Here is a 16,125-nt window from a genome sequence, read left to right as displayed (position 1 = left end):
GACAGAGAGGAGATAAATTATGGACAGAGAGGAGAGACATTATGGACAGAGAGGAGAGAAATTATGGACAGAGGAGAGAAATTATGGACAGAGAAGAGAAATTATGGACAGAGAGGAGATAAATTATGGACAGAGGAGAGAAATTATGGACAGAGAGGAGAGACATTATGGACAGAGAGGAGAGACATTATGGACAGAGAGGAGAGACATTATGGACAGAGAGGAGAGAAATTAAGGACAGAGAGGAGATAAATTAAGGACAGAGAGGAGAGACATTATGGACAGAGAGGAGAGACATTATGGACAGAGGGGAGAGAAATTATGGACAGAGAGGAGAGAAATTAAGGACAGAGAGGACAGAAATTAAGGACAGAGAGGAGAGACATTATGGACAGAGAGGAGAGAAATTAAGGACAGAGAGGAGATAAATTAAGGACAGAGAGGAGAGATATTATGGACAGAGAATAGAGACATTATGGATAGAGGAAGAGAAATGATGGACAGAGAGGAGAGAAATTAAGGACAGAGAGGAGATAAATTAAGGACAGAGAGGAGAGAAATTATGGACAGAGAGGAGAGACATTATGGACAGAGAGGAGAGAAATTAAGGACAGAGAGGAGATAAATTAAGGACAGAGAGGAGAGACATTATGGACAGAGAGGAGAGACATTATGGACAGAGAGGAGAGAAATTAAGGACAGAGAGGAGATAAATTAAGGACAGAGAGGAGAGACATTATGGACAGAGAGGAGAGACATTATGGACAGAGGGGAGAGAAATTAAGGACAGAGAGGAGATAAATTAAGGACAGAGAGGAGAGACATTATGGACAGAGAGGAGAGAAATTAAGGACAGAGAGGAGATAAATTAAGGACAGAGAGGAGAGACATTATGGACAGAGAGGAGAGACATTATGGACAGAGGGGAGAGAAATTATGGACAGAGAGGAGAGAAATTAAGGACAGAGAGGACAGAAATTAAGGACAGAGAGGAGAGACATTATGGACAGAGAGGAGATACATTATGGACAGAGGGGAGAGAAATTATGGACAGAGAGGAGAGAAATTAAGGACAGAGAGGACAGAAATTAAGGACAGAGAGGAGATAAATTAAGGACAGAGAGGAGAGAAATTATGGACAGAGAGGAGAGACATTATGGACAGAGAGGAGAGAAATTAAGGACAGAGGAGAGAAATTATGGACAGAGAGGAGATAAATTATGGACAGAGGAGAGAAATTATGGACAGAGAGGAGAGACATTATGGACAGAGAGGAGAGACATTATGGACAGAGAGGAGAGACATTATGGACAGAGAGGAGAGAAATTATGGACAGAGGAGAGAAATTATGGACAGAGAGGAGAGACATTATGGACAGAGAGGAGATAAATTATGGACAGAGAGGAGAGAAATTAAGGACAGAGAGGAGAGACATTATGGACAGAGAGGAGAGACATTATGGACAGAGAGGAGAGACATTATGGACAGAGAGGAGAGAAATTATGGACAGAGGAGAGAAATTATGGACAGAGAGGAGAGACATTATGGACAGAGAGGAGATCAATTATGGACAGAGAGGAGAGAAATTAAGGACAGAGAGGAGATAAATTAAGGACAGAGAGGAGAGACATTATGGACAGAGAGGAGAGACATTATGGACAGAGAGGAGATAAATTATGGACAGAGAGGAGAGACATTATGGACAGAGAGGAGAGAAATTATGGACAGAGGAGAGAAATTATGGACAGAGAAGAGAAATTATGGACAGAGAGGAGATAAATTATGGACAGAGGAGAGAAATTATGGACAGAGAGGAGAGACATTATGGACAGAGAGGAGAGACATTATGGACAGAGAGGAGAGACATTATGGACAGAGAGGAGAGAAATTAAGGACAGAGAGGAGATAAATTAAGGACAGAGAGGAGAGACATTATGGACAGAGAGGAGAGACATTATGGACAGAGGGGAGAGAAATTATGGACAGAGAGGAGAGAAATTAAGGACAGAGAGGACAGAAATTAAGGACAGAGAGGAGATAAATTAAGGACAGAGAGGAGAGAAATTATGGACAGAGAGGAGAGACATTATGGACAGAGAGGAGAGAAATTAAGGACAGAGAGGAGATAAATTAAGGACAGAGAGGAGAGATATTATGGACAGAGAATAGAGACATTATGGATAGAGGAAGAGAAATGATGGACAGAGAGGAGAGAAATTAAGGACAGAGAGGAGATAAATAAAGGACAGAGAGGAGAGACATTATGGACAGGAGGAGAGAATAAAGGACAGAGAGGAGATAAATTAAGGACAGAGAGGAGAGACATTATGGACAGAGAGGAGAGACATTATGGACAGAGGGGAGAGAAATTATGGACAGAGAGGAGAGAAATTAAGGACAGAGAGGACAGAAATTAAGGACAGAGAGGAGATAAATTAAGGACAGAGAGGAGAGAAATTATGGACAGAGAGGAGAGACATTATGGACAGAGAGGAGAGAAATTAAGGACAGAGAGGAGATAAATTAAGGACAGAGAGGAGAGACATTATGGACAGAGAGGAGAGACATTATGGACAGAGAGGAGAGAAATTAAGGACAGAGAGGAGATAAATTAAGGACAGAGAGGAGAGACATTATGGACAGAGAGGAGAGACATTATGGACAGAGGGGAGAGAAATTAAGGACAGAGAGGAGATAAATTAAGGACAGAGAGGAGAGACATTATGGACAGAGAGGAGAGAAATTAAGGACAGAGAGGAGATAAATTAAGGACAGAGAGGAGAGACATTATGGACAGAGAGGAGAGACATTATGGACAGAGGGGAGAGAAATTATGGACAGAGAGGAGAGAAATTAAGGACAGAGAGGACAGAAATTAAGGACAGAGAGGAGAGACATTATGGACAGAGAGGAGATACATTATGGACAGAGGGGAGAGACATTATGGATAGAGGAAGAGAAATGATGGACAGAGAGGAGAGAAATTAAGGACAGAGAGGAGATAAATAAAGGACAGAGAGGAGAGACATTATGGACAGAGAGGAGAGAATAAAGGACAGAGAGGTGATAAATTAAGGACAGAGAGGAGAGACATTATGGACAGAGAGGAGAGACATTATGGACAGAGGGGAGAGAAATTATGGACAGAGAGGAGAGAAATTAAGGACAGAGAGGAGATAAATTAAGGACAGAGAGGAGAGAAATTAAGGACAGAGAGGAGAGACATTATGGACAGAGAGGAGAGACATTATGGACAGAGGGGAGAGAAATTAAGGACAGAGAGGAGATAAATTAAGGACAGAGAGGAGAGACATTATGGACAGAGAGGAGAGAAATTAAGGACAGAGAGGAGATAAATTAAGGACAGAGAGGAGATAAATTAAGGACAGAGAGGAGATAAATTAAGGACAGAGAGGAGAGACATTATGGACAGAGAGGAGAGAAATTAAGGACAGAGAGGAGATAAATTAAGGACAGAGAGGAGAGACATTATGGACAGAGAGGAGAGACATTATGGACAGAGGGGAGAGAAATTATGGACAGAGAGGAGAGAAATTAAGGACAGAGAGGACAGAAATTAAGGACAGAGAGGAGATAAATTATGGACAGAGAGGAGATAAAGAAGAAGAAGAAGCTTGCTTCCTAAGCATTAATTAATTAATTAATTTTTAAAAAATTAAGTTAATTTTGCCAAATTTGTTCTTTGCATTCCACTTTCTTTCTTTTTTTATTTATTTCACCTTTATTTAACCAGGTAGGCCAGTTGAGAACACCTTTATTTAACCAGGTAGGCCAGTTGAGAACACCTTTATTTAACCAGGTAGACCAGTTGAGAACACCTTTATTTAACCAGGTAGACTAGTTGAGAACACCTTTATTTAACCAGGTAGACTAGTTGAGAACACCTTTATTTAACCAGGTAGACCAGTTGAGAACACCTTTATTTAACCAGGTAGGCTAGTTGAGAACACCTTTATTTAACCAGGTAGGCTAGTTGAGAACACCTTTATTTAATAATAATAATAATATATGCCATTTAGCAGACGCTTTTATCCAAAGCGACTTACAGTCATGTGTGCATACATTCTACATATGCACAGCACGCATTAACCAGGTAGACTAGTTGAGAACACCTTTATTTAACCAGGTAGGCTAGTTGAGAACACCTTTATTTAACCAGGTAGACTAGTTGAGAACACCTTTATTTAACCAGGTAGACTAGTTGAGAACACCTTTATTTAACCAGGTAGACTAGTTGAGAACACCTTTATTTAACCAGGTAGGCTAGTTGAGAACACCTTTATTTAACCAGGTAGACTAGTTGAGAACACCTTTATTTAACCAGGTAGACTAGTTGAGAACACCTTTATTTAACCAGGTAGACCAGTTGAGAACACCTTTATTTAACCAGGTAGACTAGTTGAGAACACCTTTATTTAACCAGGTAGACCAGTTGAGAACACCTTTATTTAACCAGGTAGGCTAGTTGAGAACACCTTTATTTAACCAGGTAGGCTAGTTGAGAACACCTTTATTTAACCAGGTAGGCTAGTTGAGAACACCTTTATTTAACCAGGTAGGCTAGTTGAGAACACCTTTATTTAACCAGGTAGGCTAGTTGAGAACACCTTTATTTAACCAGGTAGGCCAGTTGAGAACACCTTTATTTAACCAGGTAGGCTAATTGAGAACACCTTTATTTAACCAGGTAGGCTAGTTGAGAACACCTTTATTTAACCAGGTAGACTAGTTGAGAACACCTTTATTTAACCAGGTAGACCAGTTGAGAACACCTTTATTTAACCAGGTAGACTAGTTGAGAACACCTTTATTTAACCAGGTAGACCAGTTGAGAACACCTTTATTTAACCAGGTAGGCTAGTTGAGAACACCTTTATTTAACCAGGTAGGCTAGTTGAGAACACCTTTATTTAACCAGGTAGGCTAGTTGAGAACACCTTTATTTAACCAGGTAGGCTAGTTGAGAACACCTTTATTTAACCAGGTAGGCTAGTTGAGAACACCTTTATTTAACCAGGTAGGCCAGTTGAGAACACCTTTATTTAACCAGGTAGGCTAATTGAGAACACCTTTATTTAACCAGGTAGGCTAGTTGAGAACACCTTTATTTAACCAGGTAGACTAGTTGAGAACACCTTTATTTAACCAGGTAGGCTAGTTGAGAACACCTTTATTTAACCAGGTAGACTAGTTGAGAACACCTTTATTTAACCAGGTAGGCAAGTTGAGAACACCTTTATTTAACCAGGTAGGCTAGTTGAGAACACCTTTATTTAACCAGGTAGACTAGTTGAGAACACCTTTATTTAACCAGGTAGGCTAGTTGAGAACACCTTTATTTAACCAGGTAGGCTAGTTGAGAACACCTTTATTTAACCAGGTAGACTAGTTGAGAACACCTTTATTTAACCAGGTAGGCTAGTTGAGAACACCTTTATTTAACCAGGTAGACTAGTTGAGAACACCTTTATTTAACCAGGTAGGCAAGTTGAGAACACCTTTATTTAACCAGGTAGGCTAGTTGAGAACACCTTTATTTAACCAGGTAGACTAGTTGAGAACACCTTTATTTAACCAGGTAGGCTAGTTGAGAACACCTTTATTTAACCAGGTAGGCTAGTTGAGAACACCTTTATTTAACCAGGTAGACTAGTTGAGAACACCTTTATTTAACCAGGTAGGCTAGTTGAGAACACCTTTATTTAACCAGGTAGGCTAGTTGAGAACACCTTTATTTAACCAGGTAGGCTAGTTGAGAACACCTTTATTTAACCAGGTAGGCTAGTTGAGAACACCTTTATTTAACCAGGTAGGCTAGTTGAGAACACCTTTATTTAACCAGGTAGACTAGTTGAGAACACCTTTATTTAACCAGGTAGGCTAGTTGAGAACACCTTTATTTAACCAGGTAGGCTAGTTGAGAACACCTTTATTTAACCAGGTAGACTAGTTGAGAACACCTTTATTTAACCAGGTAGGCTAGTTGAGAACACCTTTATTTAACCAGGTAGGCTAGTTGAGAACACCTTTATTTAACCAGGTAGGCTAGTTGAGAACACCTTTATTTAACCAGGTAGGCTAGTTGAGAACACCTTTATTTAACCAGGTAGGCTAGCTGAGAACACCTTTATTTAACCAGGTAGACCAGTTGAGAACACCTTTATTTAACCAGGTAGGCTAGTTGAGAACACCTTTATTTAACCAGGTAGACCAGTTGAGAACACCTTTATTTAACCAGGTAGGCTAGTTGAGAACACCTTTATTTAACCAGGTAGACCAGTTGAGAACACCTTTATTTAACCAGGTAGGCTAGTTGAGAACACCTTTATTTAACCAGGTAGACCAGTTGAGAACACCTTTATTTAACCAGGTAGACCAGTTGAGAACACCTTTATTTAACCAGGTAGACCAGTTGAGAACACCTTTATTTAACCAGGTAGGCTAGTTGAGAACACCTTTATTTAACCAGGTAGACCAGTTGAGAACACCTTTATTTAACCAGGTAGACCAGTTGAGAACACCTTTATTTAACCAGGTAGGCTAGTTGAGAACACCTTTATTTAACCAGGTAGACTAGTTGAGAACACCTTTATTTAACCAGGTAGACCAGTTGAGAACACCTTTATTTAACCAGGTAGGCTAGTTGAGAACACCTTTATTTAACCAGGTAGGCTAGTTGAGAACACCTTTATTTAACCATGTAGGCTAGTTGAGAACACCTTTATTTAACCAGGTAGACCAGTTGAGAACACCTTTATTTAACCAGGTAGGCTAGTTGAGAACACCTTTATTTAACCAGGTAGACCAGTTGAGAACACCTTTATTTAACCAGGTAGGCTAGTTGAGAACACCTTTATTTAACCAGGTAGACCAGTTGAGAACACCTTTATTTAACCAGGTAGACCAGTTGAGAACACCTTTATTTAACCAGGTAGGCTAGTTGAGAACACCTTTATTTAACCAGGTAGACCAGTTGAGAACACCTTTATTTAACCAGGTAGACCAGTTGAGAACACCTTTATTTAACCAGGTAGACCAGTTGAGAACACCTTTATTTAACCAGGTAGGCTAGTTGAGAACACCTTTATTTAACCAGGTAGACCAGTTGAGAACACCTTTATTTAACCAGGTAGACCAGTTGAGAACACCTTTATTTAACCAGGTAGGCTAGTTGAGAACACCTTTATTTAACCAGGTAGACTAGTTGAGAACACCTTTATTTAACCAGGTAGACCAGTTGAGAACACCTTTATTTAACCAGGTAGGCTAGTTGAGAACACCTTTATTTAACCAGGTAGGCTAGTTGAGAACACCTTTATTTAACCAGGTAGGCTAGTTGAGAACACCTTTATTTAACCAGGTAGGCCAGTTGAGAACACCTTTATTTAACCAGGTAGGCTAGTTGAGAACACCTTTATTTAACCAGGTAGGCTAGTTGAGAACACCTTTATTTAACCAGGTAGGCTAGTTGAGAACACCTTTATTTAACCAGGTAGGCTAGTTGAGAACACCTTTATTTAACCAGGTAGGCTAGTTGAGAACACCTTTATTTAACCAGGTAGGCTAGTTGAGAACACCTTTATTTAACCAGGTAGGCTAGTTGAGAACACCTTTATTTAACCAGGTAGGCTAGTTGAGAACGCCTTTATTTAACCAGGTAGGCTAGTTGAGAACGCCTTTATTTAACCAGGTAGGCTAGTTGAGAACACCTTTATTTAACCAGGTAGGCTAGTTGAGAACACCTTTATTTAACCAGGTAGGCTAGTTGAGAACACCTTTATTTAACCAGGTAGGCTAGTTGAGAACACCTTTATTTAACCAGGTAGGCTAGTTGAGAACACCTTTATTTAACCAGGTAGGCTAGTTGAGAACACCTTTATTTAACCAGGTAGGCTAGTTGAGAACACCTTTATTTAACCAGGTAGGCTAGTTGAGAACACCTTTATTTAACCAGGTAGGCTAGTTGAGAACACCTTTATTTAACCAGGTAGGCTAGTTGAGAACACCTTTATTTAACCAGGTAGGCTAGTTGAGAACACCTTTATTTAACCAGGTAGGCTAGTTGAGAACACCTTTATTTAACCAGGTAGGCTAGTTGAGAACAAGTTCTCATTTGCAACTGCGACCTGGCCAAGATAAAGCATAGCAGTGTGAACAGACAACACAGAGTTACACATGGAGTAAACAATTAACAAGTCAATAACACAGTAGAAAAAATGGGCAGTCTATATACAATGTGTGCAAAAGGCATGAGGAGGTAGGTGAATAATACAATTTTGCAGATTAACACTGGAGTGATAAATGATCAGATGGTCATGTACAGGTAGAGATATTGGTGTGCAAAAGAGCAGAAAAGTAAATAAATAAAAACAGTATAAAAACAGTATGGGGATGAGGTAGGTGAAAATGGGTGGGCTATTTTCCTATAGACTATGTACAGCTGCAGCGATCGGTTAGCTGCTCGGATAGCTGATGTTTGAAGTTGGTGAGGGAGATAAAAGTCTCCAACTTCAGCGATTTTTGCAATTCATTCCAGTCACAGGCAGCAGAGTACTGGAACGAAAGGCGGCCAAATGAGGTGTTGGCTTTAGGGATGATCAGTGAGATACACCTGCTGGAGCGCGTGCTACGGATGGGTGTTGCCATCGTGACCAGTGAACTGAGATAAGGCGGAGCTTTACCTAGCATGGACTTATAAATGACCTGGAGCCAGTGGGTCTGGCGACGAATATGTAGTGAGGGCCAGCCGACTAGAGCATACAAGTCGCAGTGGTGGGTGGTATAAGGTGCTTTAGTGACAAAACGGATGGCACTGTGATAGACTGCATCCAGTTTGCTGAGTAGAGTGTTGGAAGCCATTTTGTAGATGACATCGCCGAAGTCGAGGATCGGTAGGATAGTCAGTTTTACTAGGGTAAGCTTGGCAGCGTGAGTGAAGGAGGCTTTGTTGCGGAATAGAAAGCCGACTCTTGATTTGATTTTCGATTGGAGATGTTTGATGTGAGTCTGGAAGGAGAGTTTGCAGTCTAGCCAGACACCTAGGTACTTATAGATGTCCACATATTCAAGGTCGGAACCATCCAGGGTGGTGATGCTAGTCGGGCATGCGGGTGCAGGCAGCGATCGGTTGAAAAGCATGCATTTGGTTTTACTCGCGTTTAAGAGCAGTTGGAGGCCACGGAAGGAGTGCTGTATGGCATTGAAGCTCGTTTGGAGGTTAGATAGCACAGTGTCCAATGACGGGCCGAAAGTATATAGAATGGTGTCGTCTGCGTAGAGGTGGATCAGGGAATCGCCCGCAGCAAGAGCAACATCATTGATATATACAGAGAAAAGAGTCGGCCCGAGAATTGAACCCTGTGGCACCCCCATAAAGACTGCCAGAGGACCGGACAGCATGCCCTCCGATTTGACACACTGAACTCTGTCTGCAAAGTAATTGGTGAACCAGGCAAGGCAGTCATCCGAAAAACCGAGGCTGTTGAGTCTGCCGATAAGAATATGGTGATTGACAGAGTCGAAAGCCTTGGCGAGGTCGATGAAGACGGCTGCACAGTACTGTCTTTTATCGATGGCGGTTATGATATCGTTTAGTACCTTGAGTGTGGCTGAGGTGCACCCGTGACCGGCTCGGAAACCAGATTGCACAGCGGAGAAGGTACGGTGGGATTCGAGATGGTCAGTGACCCGTTTGTTGACTTGGCTTTCGAAGACCTTAGATAGGCAGGGCAGGATGGATATAGGTCTGTAACAGTTTGGGTCCAGGGTGTCTCCCCCTTTGAAGAGTGGGATGACTGCGGCAGCTTTCCAATCCTTAGGGATCTCAGACGATATGAAAGAGAGGTTGAACAGGCTGGTAATAGGGGTTGCGACAATGGCGGCAGATAGTTTCAGAAATAGCAGGTCCAGATTGTCAAGCCCAGCTGATTTGTACGGGTCCAGGTTTTGCAGCTCTTTCAGAACATCTGCTATCTGGATTTGGGTAAAGGAGAACCTTGAGAGGCTTGGGTGAGGAGCTACGGGGGGGGGCGGAGCTGTTGGCCGAGGTTGGAGTAGCCAGGCGGAAGGCATGGCCAGCCGTTGAGAAGTGCTTATTGAAATTTTCGATAATCATGGATTTATCGGTGGAGACCGTGTTTCCTAGCCTCAGTGCAGTGGGCAGCTGGGAGGAGGTGCTCTTGTTCTCCATGGACTTCACAGTGTCCCAGAACTTTTTGGAGTTGGAGCTACAGGATGCAAACTTCTGCCTGAAGAAGCTGGCCTTAGCTTTCCTGACTGACTGCGTGTATTGGTTCCTGACTTCCCTGAACAGTTGCATATCACGGGGGCTATTCGATGCTATTGCAGTCCGCCACAGGATGTTTTTGTGCTGGTCGAGGGCAGTCAGGTCTGGAGTGAACCAAGGGCTGTATCTGTTCTTGGTTCTGCATTTTTTGAACGGAGCATGCTTATCTAAAATGGTGAGGAAGTTACTTTTAAAGAATGACCATGCATCCTCAACTGACGGGATGAGTTCAATGTCCTTCCAGGATACCCGGGCCAGGTCGATTAGAAAGGCCTGCTCACAGAAGTGTTTTAGGGAGCGTTTGACAGTGATGAGGGGTGGTCGTTTGACTGCGGCTCCGTGGCGGATACAAGCGATGAGGCAGTGATCGCTGAGATCCTGGTTGAAGACAGCAGAGGTATATTTGGAGGGCCAGTTGGTCATGATGACGTCTATGAGGGTGCCCTTGTTTACAGAGTTAGGGTTGTACCTGGTGGGTTCCTTGATGATTTGAGTGAGATTGAGGGCATCTAGCTTAGATTGTAGGACTGCCGGGGTGTTAAGCATATCCCAGTTTAGGTCACCTAACAGAACAAACTCTGAAGCTAGATGGGGGGCGATCAATTCACAAATGGTGTCCAGGGCACAGCTGGGAGCTGAGGGGGGTCGGTAGCAGGCGGCACAGAAGTCAACAAATGAGGGTACCTGGGGACATGCAGGGCCTGGGTTTACCTCCACATCACCCGCGGAACAGAGAAGGAGTAGTATGAGGGTGCGGCTAAAGGCTATCAAAACTGGTCGCCTAGAGTGTTGGGGGCAGAGGATAAGAGGAGCAGGTTTCTGGGCATGGTAGAGTATATTCAGGGCATAATGCGCAGACAGGGGTATGGTGGGGTGCGGGTACAGCGGAGGTAAGCCCAGGCACTGGGTGATGATGAGAGAGGTTGTATCTCTGGACATGCTGGTTGTAATGGGTGATGTCACCGCATGTGTGGGGGTGGGACAAGGGAGGTAACAGGGGTATGCAGAGTGGATCTAGGGGCTCCATTGTGAACTAAAACAATGATAACTAACCTGAACAACAGTATACAAGGCATATTGACATTTGAGAGAGACATACAGCGAGGCATACAGTAATCACAGGTGTAGAATTGGGAAAGCTAGCTAAAAACAGTGGGCGAGGCTAATCAGCTAGCACAACAAACAGCAGGTAAAATGGCATTCTTACATATCATATTTGATTGGTGAGTTCGTAAGCTACCTTTTTTTGATTCAAAATGTCACACGACCTGAGGAGCAGAAGACCTGTAGCTAACGTTTCGACCGCGATGGAAAACATGAATGGTAACGTCTCCGACTCCAGTCTAGAGGTCGACCGATTAATCGGAATGGCCGATTAATTAGGGCCGATTTCAAGTTTTCATAACAAATCGGTAAATCGGCATTTTTGGACACCAATCGTAGCCGATTACATTGCACTCCACGAGGAGACTCCTGGACGGTATCCGAGCCGCTGCGGATGAACAAGGCCTGCCGAACTGACGGCTTTGATCATGACCTGTGTGACTACAGTGACCTCATAGTAGCCGTTGAGAAAACGGTCGCCCGTCTGAGCCCCGGAAAACCAAAAGCTGATTGACTTGACTGATGACCTGGAATTCCGTTCTCGCCGTCGCAGTCCTCGTGTTGTTTGGTATTCCAGAGAAACGTGAAGGAAGGGAACTCGGTTAAGTTCATGTCAGAATTCTTCGCGGATGTGCTGGGTATTCCGGCCATCGTTCCATCACCCCCCTGAAGCTGGATAGAGCCCACCGTATTGGCCCCTCCCCAGTGGGCGGAGACTACAACGCCAAGCCTAGAGGGTTTATCGTCCGTTTACCCTACTACAGTGACAAGGAGCGAATCCTCCAGAGGGCAGAGACCAGATATACTCCTGCGGATGCAAGGGGTTCATATTTCCTGACTTCAGGAAGAGAGGGGACCAACTTTAGTTTCTTTGCTTTTTTTCATCTGTTGACTTTGTTTTCTTTGTTATCTTTGTTATCTTTGTTACCTTTGTTTTCTTTGTTTTCTTTGTTATCCTTGTTATCCTTGTTATCTTTGTTTTCTTTGTTATCCTTGTTATCTTTGTTATCCTTGTTATCTTTGTTATCCTTGTTATCTTTGTTATCCTTGTTATCTTTGTTATCCTTGTTATCTTTGTTATCTTTGTTATCCTTGTTATCTTTGCAAATGCTTGGTCTGTTTATTATTATTATTATTATTACTGTTATTAGCCCTGCTTTAGACCGCTCCAACCCCCAGAACTGTGTTATTAGACAGGGCTTTAGACCGCTCCAACCCCCAGAATTGTGTTATTAGCCCGGGCTTTAGACCGCTCCAACCCCCAGAACTGTGTTATTAGCCTGGGCTTTAGACCGCTCCAACCCCCAGAACTGTGTTATTAGCCCGGGCTTTAGACCGCTCCAACCCCCAGAACTGTGTTATTAGCCTGGGCTTTAGACCGCTCCAACCCCCAGAACTGTGTTATTAGCCTGGGCTTTAGACCGCTCCAACCCCCAGAACTGTGTTATTAGCCTGGGCTTTAGACCGCTCCAACCCCCAGAACTGTGTTATTAGCCTGGGCTTTAGACCGCTCCAACCCCCAGAACTGTGTTATTAGCCTGGGCTTTAGACCGCTCCAACCCCCAGAACTGTGTTATTAGCCTGGGCTTTAGACCGCTCCAACCTCCAGAACTGTGTTATTAGCCTGGGCTTTAGACCGCTCCAACCCCCAGAACTGTGTTATTAGCCCGGCTTTAGGCCGCTCCAACCCCCAGAACTGTGTTAAATTAATCCATGCTTTTGTCACTTCTAGGTTAGACTACTGCAATGCTCTATTTTCCGGCTACCCGGATAAAGCACTAAATAAACTTCAGTTAGTGCTAAATACGGCTGCTAGAATCCTGACTAGAACCAAAAAATTTGATCATATTACTCCAGTGCTAGCCTCTCTACACTGGCTTCCTGTCAAAGCAAGGGCTGATTTCAAGGTTTTACTGCTAACCTACAAAGCATTACATGGGCTTGCTCCTACCTACCTCTCTGATTTGGTCCTGCCGTACATACCTACACGTACGCTACGGTCACAAGACGCAGGCCTCCTAATTGTCCCTAGAATTTCTAAGCAAACAGCTGGAGGCACGGCTTTCTCCTATAGAGCTCCATTTTTATGGAACGGTCTGCCTACCCATGTCAGAGACGCAAACTCGGTCTCAACCTTTAAGTCTTTACTGAAGACTCATCTCTTCAGTGGGTCATATGATTGAGTGTAGTCTGGCCCAGGAGTGGGAAGGTGAACGGAAAGGCTCTGGAGCAACGAACCGCCCTTGCTGTCTCTGCCTGGCCGGTTCCCCTCTTTCCACTGGGATTCTCTGCCTCTACCCTGTTACGTGGGCTGAGTCACTGGCTTGCTGGGGCTCTCTCATGCCGTCCCTGGGGGGGGTGCGTCACCTGGGTGGGTTGATTCACTGTTGTGGTCAGCCTGTCTGGGTTGGAGCCCCCCCCTTGGGTTGTGCCGTGGCGGAGATCTTTGTGGGCTATACTCGGCCTTGTCTCAGGATGGTAAGCTGGTGGTTGAAGATATCCCTCTAGTGGTGTGGGGGCTGTGCTTTGGCAAAGTGGGTGGGGTTATATCCTTCCTGTTTGGCCCTGTCCGGGGGTGTCCTCGGATGGAGCCACAGTGTCTCCTGACCCCTCCTGTCTCAGCCTCCAGTATTTATGCTGCGGTAGTTTGTGTCGGGGGGCTAGGGTCAGTTTGTTATATCTGGAGTACTTCTCCTGTCCTATTCGGTGTCCTGTGTGAATCTAAGTGTGCGTTCTCTAATTCTCTCCTTCTCTCTTTCTTTCTCTCTCTCGGAGGACCTGAGCCCTAGGACCATGCCCCAGGACTACCTGACATGATGACTCCTTGCTGTCCCCAGTCCACCTGGCCATGCTGCTGCTCCAGTTTCAACTGGCCTGGGCCCTAGGACCATGTCCCAGGACTACCTGACATGATGACTCCTTGCTGTCCCCAGTCCACCTGGCCATGCTGCTGCTCCAGTTTCAACTGTTCTGCCTTACTATTATTCAACCATGCTGGTCATTTATGAACATTTGAACATCTTGGCCACGTTCTGTTATAATCTCCACCCGGCACAGCCAGAAGAGGACTGGCCACCCCACATATGCTCTCTCTAATTCTCTCTTTCTTTCTCTCTCTCGGAGGACCTGAGCCCTAGGACCGTGCCCCAGGACTACCTGACATGATGCCTCCTTGCTGTCCCCAGTCCACCTGACTGTGCTGCTGCTCCAGTTTCAACTGTTCTGCCTTATTATTATTCGACCATGCTGGTCATTTATGAACATTTGAACATCTTGGTCATGTTCTGTTATAATCTCCACCCGGCACAGCCAGAAGAGGACTGGCCACCCCACATAGTCTGGTTCCTCTCTAGGTTTCTTCCTAGGTTTTGGCCTTTCTAGGGAGTTTTTCCTAGCCACCGTGCTTTTACACCTGCATAGTTTGCTGTTTGGGGTTTTAGGCTGGATTTCTGTACAGCACTTTGAGATATCAGCTGATGTACGAAGGGCTATATAAATAAATTTGATTTGATTTGATTTGTTATTAGCCCTGCTTTAGACCGCTCCAACCCCCAGAACTGTGTTATTAGGCCGGGCTTTAGACCGCTCCAACCCCCAGAACTGTGTTATTAGCCTGGGCTTTAGACCTCTCCAACCCCCAGAACTGTGTTATTAGCCTGGGCTTTAGACCGCTCCAACCCCCAGAACTGTGTTATTAGCCTGGGCTTTAGACCTCTCCAACCCCCAGAACGGTGTTATTAGCCCGGCTTTAGACCGCTCCAACCCCCAGAACTGTTAAGATTTCCCTTCACTGGAACTAAGGGGCCTGAACCATGAAAAACAGCCCAGACCATTATTCCTCATCCACCAAGCTTTACAGTTTTCACTATGCATCCGCCAAACCGAGATTCGTCCGTTGGACTGCCAAATGGTGAATGAAGTGTGATTCATCACTCCAGAGATTGCGTTTTTCACTGCTCCAGTGCCCAATGGCTGTGAGCTTTACACCACTCTGGACGACGCTTGGCATTGTGATGATCTTAGGCTTGTGTGCTGACGTTGCTTAGAACTCGGTAGTGAGGACAGGTGATTTTTACGCTCTTCCGCACACAGCGGCCCTGTTTTGTGAGCTTTTGTGGCCTACCACTTCGCGGCTGAGCCGTTGTTGCTCCTAAACGTTTCCACTTCTTCCCAAAAACGTCACTTACAGTTGACCGGGGGGCGGCTCTAGCAGGGCAGAAAGTTGACAAACGGACTTGTTGGAAAGGTGGCATCCTATGACGGTGCCACGTTGAAAGTCACTGAGCTCTTCAGTAAGGCCGTTCTACTGGCAATGTTTGTCTATGGAGATAGCATGGCTGTGTGTTCAATGTTATACACCTGTCAGCAACGGGTTTGGCTGAAAATGGCTAAATCTGCAGTGCTGCTGGTCTGGTCTGCATGTGTAACAGTACTCTTCTGGCGTTGTGTACATCAGTCATCGACACGGAACTCCAATATGTAGCACCAATCATGTAGCTTTATTCTGATAAGAACGACACAAAATTGCACGTCATGCAATGCCCGTCTCACCATCCAACTCTGCACTCACGCACTGTACAAAATATATGAACCCCCCCACCAGACACAGTAAGTTGCTAGCTAATACTGGCGAGAATTCTCTACAACAAAATGCACAACAAATATTCTCCAAAAACCCCTGCATCTTATGTGTGATGTTTGAATAACATCCACAA

Source organism: Oncorhynchus gorbuscha, unplaced genomic scaffold, assembly GCF_021184085.1.
Source record: "Oncorhynchus gorbuscha isolate QuinsamMale2020 ecotype Even-year unplaced genomic scaffold, OgorEven_v1.0 Un_scaffold_2164, whole genome shotgun sequence".
In the NCBI taxonomy this organism is placed as follows: Eukaryota; Metazoa; Chordata; class Actinopteri; order Salmoniformes; family Salmonidae; genus Oncorhynchus; species Oncorhynchus gorbuscha.
The sequence above is the reverse complement of the archived record's forward strand: the minus strand, read 5'-3'. Positions refer to the sequence as shown.